The sequence below is a fragment of the Adiantum capillus-veneris genome, chromosome 15 (assembly GCF_014529385.1).
Source record: "Adiantum capillus-veneris isolate H3 chromosome 15, ASM1452938v2, whole genome shotgun sequence".
Lineage (NCBI taxonomy): Eukaryota > Viridiplantae > Streptophyta > Polypodiopsida > Polypodiales > Pteridaceae > Adiantum > Adiantum capillus-veneris.
In genome coordinates, this window is record NC_140945.1 from 30,235,998 (window position 1) to 30,244,616 (window position 8,619).

The following is an 8,619-nucleotide window of genomic DNA, read 5'->3' on the forward strand; positions in this document are numbered from 1 at the left end:
GGAGAGACAAGAGCCAAGAAAGCGGGTGCTAAACACAATCATAGAGTCAACCAGCTGACTTCCAAATATGGGTCAAAAAATGCACTGGATCCGGGGATCCATATGACCACCAAGCAAGCTTCAAGTAGATATTGAGAGTAGAGAGAATAACGGACTTTGATACTCAGCTCAAAGGGTTTTGAATGACTTTGGAAGCTAAGAATTTAACTTGGTTTGAGATCATATGTCATGGATCCATTACGGATCTACCGACATTGGCTATGAGATTTGTTGCTACTTGCTCAAAAATGGGAATCAAGCACAATACAATAGCACAAATCTACGTGTTTAAACAAAAACAAGGAGAGACTATAAGAGACTGTGTGAGTCAAATGAGGTAATACATTGACAGATTCGGAGAGTTGGAAATTCCAATTGAGGAAAGACTTGTCTTATTATTTATAGAAGGCTTACTCAAGAAAGAGCTGCATGCCATTTTGTATAGCAAGAAGCATATAACTTGGGAAGCATGCAGCCTAGATGCTACAGACTTGGGAGATAATTGTGAGATCTTTAATGAAGAAAGCACTATTACGGACACACAAAGTGAGCAAACTATATCTTCTATGCTAGCAGAAGTAGGGTCTACTATGGCAGCTCATGTAAATGTCATTGAAGACATAGTCAAGTGCATGAATGATATGACCAGTAGTATGCAAAGGATGCCAATGCAAGGGCTGGGACAGGGTCTACCACAAGGGAAACCAATAGGACAAGCTAGACCATCTAGATGGTGGGCTATCAAGGGTAAATGGAACCACGAAACAAATGAGTGCTATTACAAGCCTAAATACGATGGAAATGTCTAATACATATTGATAAGACAATAATAGCAACTTATGTATAAGTATCCATCGAACATGGGGCAGATGCAGAGACCACCCATGGCTATGGATAGACCACAGTCTCATTGCTAGGTTAGCAACCACCTCTACCAGGGAATAATGTTATGCCAGTCAAGTACATTCTTCCTGAAGGACAAGTGGATGAGCATGCACTAGTGTCGGCTACGCCATACAATGATGCTAGTTGTCAACCATGATAGTAGAAGACGAGTGGTATACTCAATCAACTCCTACCATGGTAGAGTCATTTTATCAGGCAACTTCAGAGGCAAAACTTGGTTTAATTTATTGCAAACTAGAGAGCTAGACCACCCATGGTGAAACAAATGCCAAGTAAATGCCTAAACCAAGAGCAAGGAATTTCCATAACTGTGGTTCAAATGACCATTGGAAAAACGATAGTCTAGAGCTAGACAAGAATTGTTATGGATATGGGTTCTGTACATTTATGGATATGGGATCTGTACATTTATGTATATGGGATATGTACATTTATTCCTCAAGTGCTCATTAGGAGCTATGGTCATTTTATGCCAGCCGCCAATGTGTATTCATTTTGAGCATTGACGAATCTATAAATAAAATACATGCAAGAGGGAAATGCTCACTCTTGCACGGGGGGAGATTGCACCCAGTGCTCATGTGTTTCTTCTCTCCTCTCCTCTCTACTCTCTCGCCACGTCGGCGTAGCACTCCGCTCTAGGAGGTGCGCCTGCAGGCTTCCTCTCTCTCTCTCTCTCTCTCTCTCTCTCTCTCTCTCTCTCTCTCTCTCTCTCTCTCTCTCTCTCTCTTCGAGTACGGCATTGCATACCGCTATGGGTTGTGCCAGGTATGCCAATTTGTGCTTTTCACGGATTGCAACGTTTTATTTACGTTTTTTGTAGGGCAACCGTGCCTTCCATTTGTAGCAGTGGTATCAGAGCCAGGTTGATGCCCCTGGGATTGTATGGAGGGCATAGATACGAAGAACTTCATGACCAATCTACCAAAGCTAAGTGTGTTTTATCATTATAGTGGCAATTTTTGTTTTCCTTTCCTTTTGCTCTTTCTTCTTCACTGGGAGGCAAGGTGTTTATGTTTGAATAATTCATAGTTGGCATGGTTAAGTAAAACTTATAATAGAGGAATTAATATTTTATGATGTAGAGTGAAAGCAATTATATTTGAGTTGATGTATCGATGAGTATTCCATTGTGTTTATGGTTATATAATGACATCTATACATGTCTAATAGAGTTGATGTATCGATGAGTATTCCATTGTGTTTATGATTATATAATGACATCTATACCTGTCTAATAGAGAAGATGCAATAGGATTAGGTCTCGAGGCTTGACAACTATGAGTACACACCGATAGTAATGGAATAAGATGGATTTTTTATTTTTATTTTTATTTTTCTCAATTACACGGAATTAATCTCAGCAACCATCGAAGATTGTCTGGATAAGACTTGGGCCTGACTAGTTTTGATTGTAACATTCATCTTGACAAATGCCCAGTTTAAGCTTGTAACCGTTGTAGGAATGACCCCCAAAGGAACTTTTATAAAAAAAAATGAAAAAAAATCGTCTCTTCTTTTCTTGCAAACCATACTGCTGGTTTGAGAGGATGCCAGCACCGCACCGTCGCCACCTCAGCGCCCAACATCACTATCTCTTACACATGCATCGTTACTGCTCAATGTGCTCAGCCTCCACCAGCACGCCATGTTGGATGGTGTGAAACCCCCCCCCCCCCCCCCCCCGGCCCCGCCCAGTTCCTTCTCTGAAAGCATCGACAGTTGATGGCACGCATGCTGGAGTTGACTGTTGCCTCTATGTTCTCCACGCACCAAAATCTGCAGATCGAGCTGCCTCTGCAGTGAGGCAGATACAATGGAAATTGGACAATGGAAACACATGGCTTCTCCTCTGTGCTCCTCTCTCCTCTTTGAACTTCAATGGTGATTTCAACCTCCTTGCATCAGAGGGGTGGGACGTGGATGTGTAATACACACAAGCGTGGGTTGGTGACAGGTGTGTGTGTTTGGAGAGGGCGACAGTGCCTATGCATGGAGACGTTTGCCTGCATGGCACCTTCTCCAACACATAGAGCGCATTTCACAATTTCTCTCTCTTACTTTCACTCTCCACGTCACAGCAGAAGTCACCATGCAGATATTCCTCTCACCCATTCATCCTTCCCTCTTCCTACCCCCCTTGCATCGACTGGTTCTACCCGCCAGCCCACTTTTGATGGCATGCAGCCCTAGTCAACCACAACTTTACCACCCACGATCCCATGCAGCCGCACCCAACGAGCCAACTCTCTCTCTCTCTCTCTCTCTCTCTCTCTCTCTCTCTCTCTAACTCCCGCTGCCACCCACCCTCTTTCTCTTTCTTATAGTACATATGTTGTTTCTCTCCCTCAACTCCAACTTGACAACCGCTGTCCTTAACGGCCTGATGCTCTGATAAAATCCTTCCCAACTCTCAAGACCACCACCCAGAGAATTTCTTCTTCTTGATGAATAAAAGGGTCTACCACAGGACAAACCTTTCAGTTGGAAGCTCACGCAAAACAATGTACAAAACTTGCAAAGCATCTTGTGGGGCATCTGGTTGCATCCCGTGGGGCATCTGGTTGCCTTCCACTCAAAAATTCACCCAGATGATGTAAATCAAATTTAGCAACAAACTTGATTGTTGACACTTTGAACTGTCTCTCCCTCCTAGGTACTCCATTTTCTTCATCCTTATCCAGTATCTTGATGATGAACTCTCTGCTCTGAAAAGGAAGAGAACTTGCGGTATAAAGACCCACCCTTTCGACCATCATACACAGGTATAATGGAAACATCGTAATGGTGGAGATCTACATCTGGTAGCTCAGCAGGAAAATGGTTTGCTCTAACAGTGCATAACCTTCTCGCTTTTCCAAAGCTTGGGCAGTTAGGATATCGCAACTTCTTGCTTGAAGTCGGCACAGGCACCGGAGAGGTCGATTGAGATAAGCTAGGCTCATGAATATCAATCCTCTGACGTTGCTCAGTCACATGTGCTAACCCAGTCCCTGATGAGATAGAGACTTGTTGAGTTCTTAAACTTGGCCCATGGAATGTACTTGCACTTGCTTTGGGCGATTGGTACGGGACAGGACCATGAATAGGGTCAACCCCTGCTTCACGGGTATGTTCTATTAACAACGGAAAGTTGTATTGCACAGTGAAGGCTATGAAAGCTGCTTGGGGCAGATCGGGAGTCGATGGTGCGACAACAGGTGGTGTAGAAGGGGGTGAAGGACCATGTCCACCCATTCCTTTAGTGAAACCTTTATAAGGATAGCATCCACCGACCTGGTGTGCGGATGCCACTTGCATGTTTGGTAGCAGCAGCTTGGGTTCTTGATGGTTGTTGCCCTGCTTGCACAGAGGAGGGCTGAGTTTGTGCACGCGGTTCAGCAAGAGCAGTGTGCGCCAAAAATTGTGTTGGGGCAGCTGGGGTGGGTGGCCATGGCTGCCCCTGACCTTCTTGAGTAGGCTGTTGAGAAGAAGATGACGCTTGGGTGGATGCTTTGACGCCTTTCTTGGGTGGGTTTTCGCCTTCACGGCATCCTCTCTTGTCTTGTGTAGGATGTCGATTACGCAGTTTCTGCTGAATATGTGAAAGAGTTGTTTCCTTTAGCTGCATGCAAGAGGGGATTCAAGAAATATTGTTCAGGAAATTTATGGATGTCAACACATGTGTACTAGAGTGCCTCTGCCTGGTACGGCAAGACTCTCCGTGGTTACATTATATGTGGAATTGGCCCACCACATTTGGTATGGATTGATATGAACGGATATGATGGATTGGTATGGCAAGGTGGAAAGGTGACAGATGGTGGTCTATTTAGCACAAAAATTCTAAGAAAGGTTTCACTCCGCACCTATGCACATTTACTTTATTTTATGCACTCCCATAACACCATACACATGTTACACATTTTTGCATATTTAAATCGAGTCCTACTAATCATTCTTACTCTTTTGGTTTTCAGTTACTCACTATGCTATGCAGGCATGTACGCAAAGTTTTGTACCTCGCACTCGACTCCACCACTTCTGCACCTCAACACTGAGTGTAGTGGCTTTTGCAACCCCGGAGTTTGTTATGGATATGGGATCTGTACATTTATTACTCAAGTGCTCATTTAGGAGCTATGGTCATTTTATGCCGGTCGGGCAATGTGTACTCATTTTGAGCATTGCAAAATCTATAAAAAATACGTGCAAAAGACAAATGCTCACTCTTGCACAAGGGGAGATTGCACCCAGTGCTCGTGTGTTTCTTCTCTCCTCTCCTCTCTACTCTCTCGCCGCACCGGCGTAGCACTCCGCTCTAGGAGGTGCACCTATAGGCTTTCTCTCTCTCTCTCTCTCCCACTGCCTGTTCGAGTACGGCATTGCATACACGCTATGGGTTGTGCCAGGTATGCCGATTTGTGCTTTTCATGGATTGCAACGTGTTATTTACGTATTTTGCAGGGCAACCGCGCCTTTTATCTGTAGCAAGAATGCTAGGTCAGTTGAGGCTTATTGCATGCAATGTAGTAAAAAGGTGGAAAGTTTCTTGAGTATTGTCCTAAGAACCCTACAAACAAAGAAAAAACATCCATAACTGTACTGCAAGTCATACTGAGTAGATCCTTAAATTTTGAACCCACCAATTCGATTAAGGGAGTTACCAGTGCACATGCCAAGAAGAACAAACAAAACATTGCAAGCAAGACCGAAGGAAGTAAGAAGTCTTCAAAAGACTCCAAGAGAGAGAGACACCAATGTTACGGGCTTAGAAGATAACAACAACGAAGGGAAGTTAAAGAGAAGGCCCAGAAAATGGTTGAAGAAATAGCTCTTTCAATGTCATCAAAGTTCAAGGAATCAAAACCAGCATTGATACAAAAATATACGAACCCATCAATGTGGGCGCCTTTGAAGCCTTCCAAGCAGGATTGAAAGCGGGTTAAACACTAGAAACAAAATGGAAAAACTACCCAACACCTGACTAGGAAGCTGCAAAGCTAGAACTTATAAAAACGTGGTACAAATTATGCACTCAATGTTGGAAACACAAAAAAAAAAAAAGGAAATCATTGGAAATCTAGCAAGAAAAGAAACAAAACCAAAACCAAAATCAAAGGAGACTATAGCCACTAAAGAACTAAGGAATTCTTTAGTTGAAACTATCAAACCTAGATTGATAGTTCTAGATAGTGAGGATGGGCTAGACAGAATTCCCTTATTGGAGAAAGATGGGCGAAATCATCTATGGGAACAAGTTAGAGAAGTGAATGATAGAAGCCTAACTACGAAATTAGCTCCAATTCAAGAAGTGGCTGGACTAACCACCCATGGCGCTCAATTGACAATCTTTCTATGGAGATAGGGGGCTAGAGTGATCAAGCCTATCAAAAGCCCACACACTCGAAACATTACCCTAACGAAGACAAATCACTGGTATGCAAGACCACAAATCTGAAACAAGTAAAGCAAACTTTGGATGTGGAGAACTCTCAATCTATCATGTCGACACACAATGTACCATCACATTGGGTGAGTTATGAAGATAAGACCACATCTATGGAGAGATCTGCAAGGCACCTTAGACAAAATGGGCATAACCAAAATAACCAAAGAAAAAATTGAAGAGATACATAAAGAAGAATCTTGGGGAAAATTTGTCAAATATGTACCTATGAACAAGGTAGGAGATTATTGCAAAAGAAGCAAAGGGAATACAACTCTTCTGGTACAGTATAATGATATAACAACCATGGTTGTTCTAAACAGTGGGGTAGGCATTGCCATCCCAACAATGAAAGCAGTCTTGGAAGCCTGGGAAGACCTACAATCAGACAGACACACATGAAATTGCAATTAGCAAATGGTCACATTGAAAAACCTATGGGATTACTAGAAAGTGTGATAGTCAGCTCTTGCGGGATTGACTACCAATACACTTTTTCCGTTGTAGATTTTGGGAAAAATTTGAACCATGAAATCATCTTGGGACGACCTTTTATGAGGCAAATATAGTTGATCCAAGACTGGGAAAATGACCATCTCTACCTGAAATAGGTTGGATCAATTACACGGATAAACCTGAAAGACCACTCATACAAGGATGTCTTGAAGACACCAATCTAAGAGCTGGATTCAAAGACTTTGGCCAAAACTAAACTACCATCATGGTTGAACAAAGGCACACCAATTTGCATGTGTGGAGCCTTAGAGAATGGTAGTTTATGATAAGAGGATTGGCAACTTGGATCAAGATGTAAATGACATTGATTGTATACCACAACGCTTTTTGAAACATTTGTTTGCACCATTTGAGTGGAATCAAATTTTGGCCACCATGGATGTATGTGTCAGCGAGTGAACAACAAGTTTTCTCAGATCACTATTATGATGCCACTAATGAGCTAGAGGAGGAAACACTCACGATCGAGGAATCGGTTCAGAATAAGAGCACGTGAGAGCAAAACTATTGCTGTGGGGAGGGGAGGAAAAGTTTTTTTAATTTTCAAATCAGCATCGAAGACGTTGTTGGGCAAAAGAAAAAGTGGGACACGTCTATAGCTTTATAGCCCAAGAGCGTTTAAACTTCAACCTCGGCACCCAAAAGTATACCAAACAACTCTTAGTAAACCCCAACCAAAACACCTATGCTCCCTTGGGAATTTACAAGCTCGCGCCCCATCCCAAAGAACCGTAGCACATAGGAGCAAAACCCTGTCAAAGCATGGATTTACAGCACACGTTGACCGATGCATTTGAAGAAAAGGGACTCCCCTTTCACAATTGAACATCACAAACCCACAATTTTAACATCAATTCCACAATTCATAGATACATGCCCTCCCAATCTGTTTGCATGCAATTTGCCACTAGGCTACCATAGCCATAACCCTACAGAGAACTAGTCGTAACCTGAAGAGAACAACTCCAATTGGGGTACTTTAAATCTTGGAAGAAATCTTGAAAAATGAATGGCAAGAAAGCTGAAAATGATTAAAATTGATTCTACACATAGAAAAGGCAAGGCGAGGGCAAAAAAATGCATCCAAAAGCATCAAGGGGGCACAATGAGCTAAGACCTACAAATTTTTGAACTTTGGCTGAAATTTTTATGTTTGTACATGAGTTTAAGTTATATACAAGTGCACTTCAAAAAACTCACTCACGGACACCCGACAGCTGGCGCTACACTAGCGACTTGCACTTTATGTACATGGGCTTGCAAAAGCAATCATAAAACCCCAAAATAACATGTCCAAACACTCTAATGAAATTCTATATCAAGGCCATATATACAAGTTTTACAAGAAACGGGGTTCTCAAAATGCGCACAACAACGTCAACAAAGATATCATAAGGAATGGGAGAATAAACTAAGAAGAAATTACAATGTGCCAAAAATAGGGGACAAAACTCAATATCTAATTATGATAGATGCAGAAGATTGTATCAAGGATAAGATCACATGCAAATACCCCATCTCAAAGAAAGGAAAGAACATGAAGCGGCAACCCAAAACAAAAGAGAAACTGAGAAAATTTGATGAAACCCATAGAAAGGAACCTTTGACAACAAAAACGCAGCAGAAAGCTAAGTATAGGGAGTTGAAGAAAACCTTGAAGGAGGTATGGACCACTAAAATGGATTCCAATAGAAACAAACCAGGGGCTATCAAGGTTCCATCACATTACA

At 42.3% G+C, this 8,619-nt stretch overlaps 1 pseudogene; it reads right to left on the bottom strand.

Annotated features, from left to right (window-relative positions):
* Positions 1-3,231: 3,231 nt before the first annotated feature.
* On the bottom strand, positions 3,232-4,985 carry LOC147440456 (protein argonaute 1-like; annotated as a pseudogene).
* Between the last annotated feature and the right edge of the window lie 3,634 nt (positions 4,986-8,619).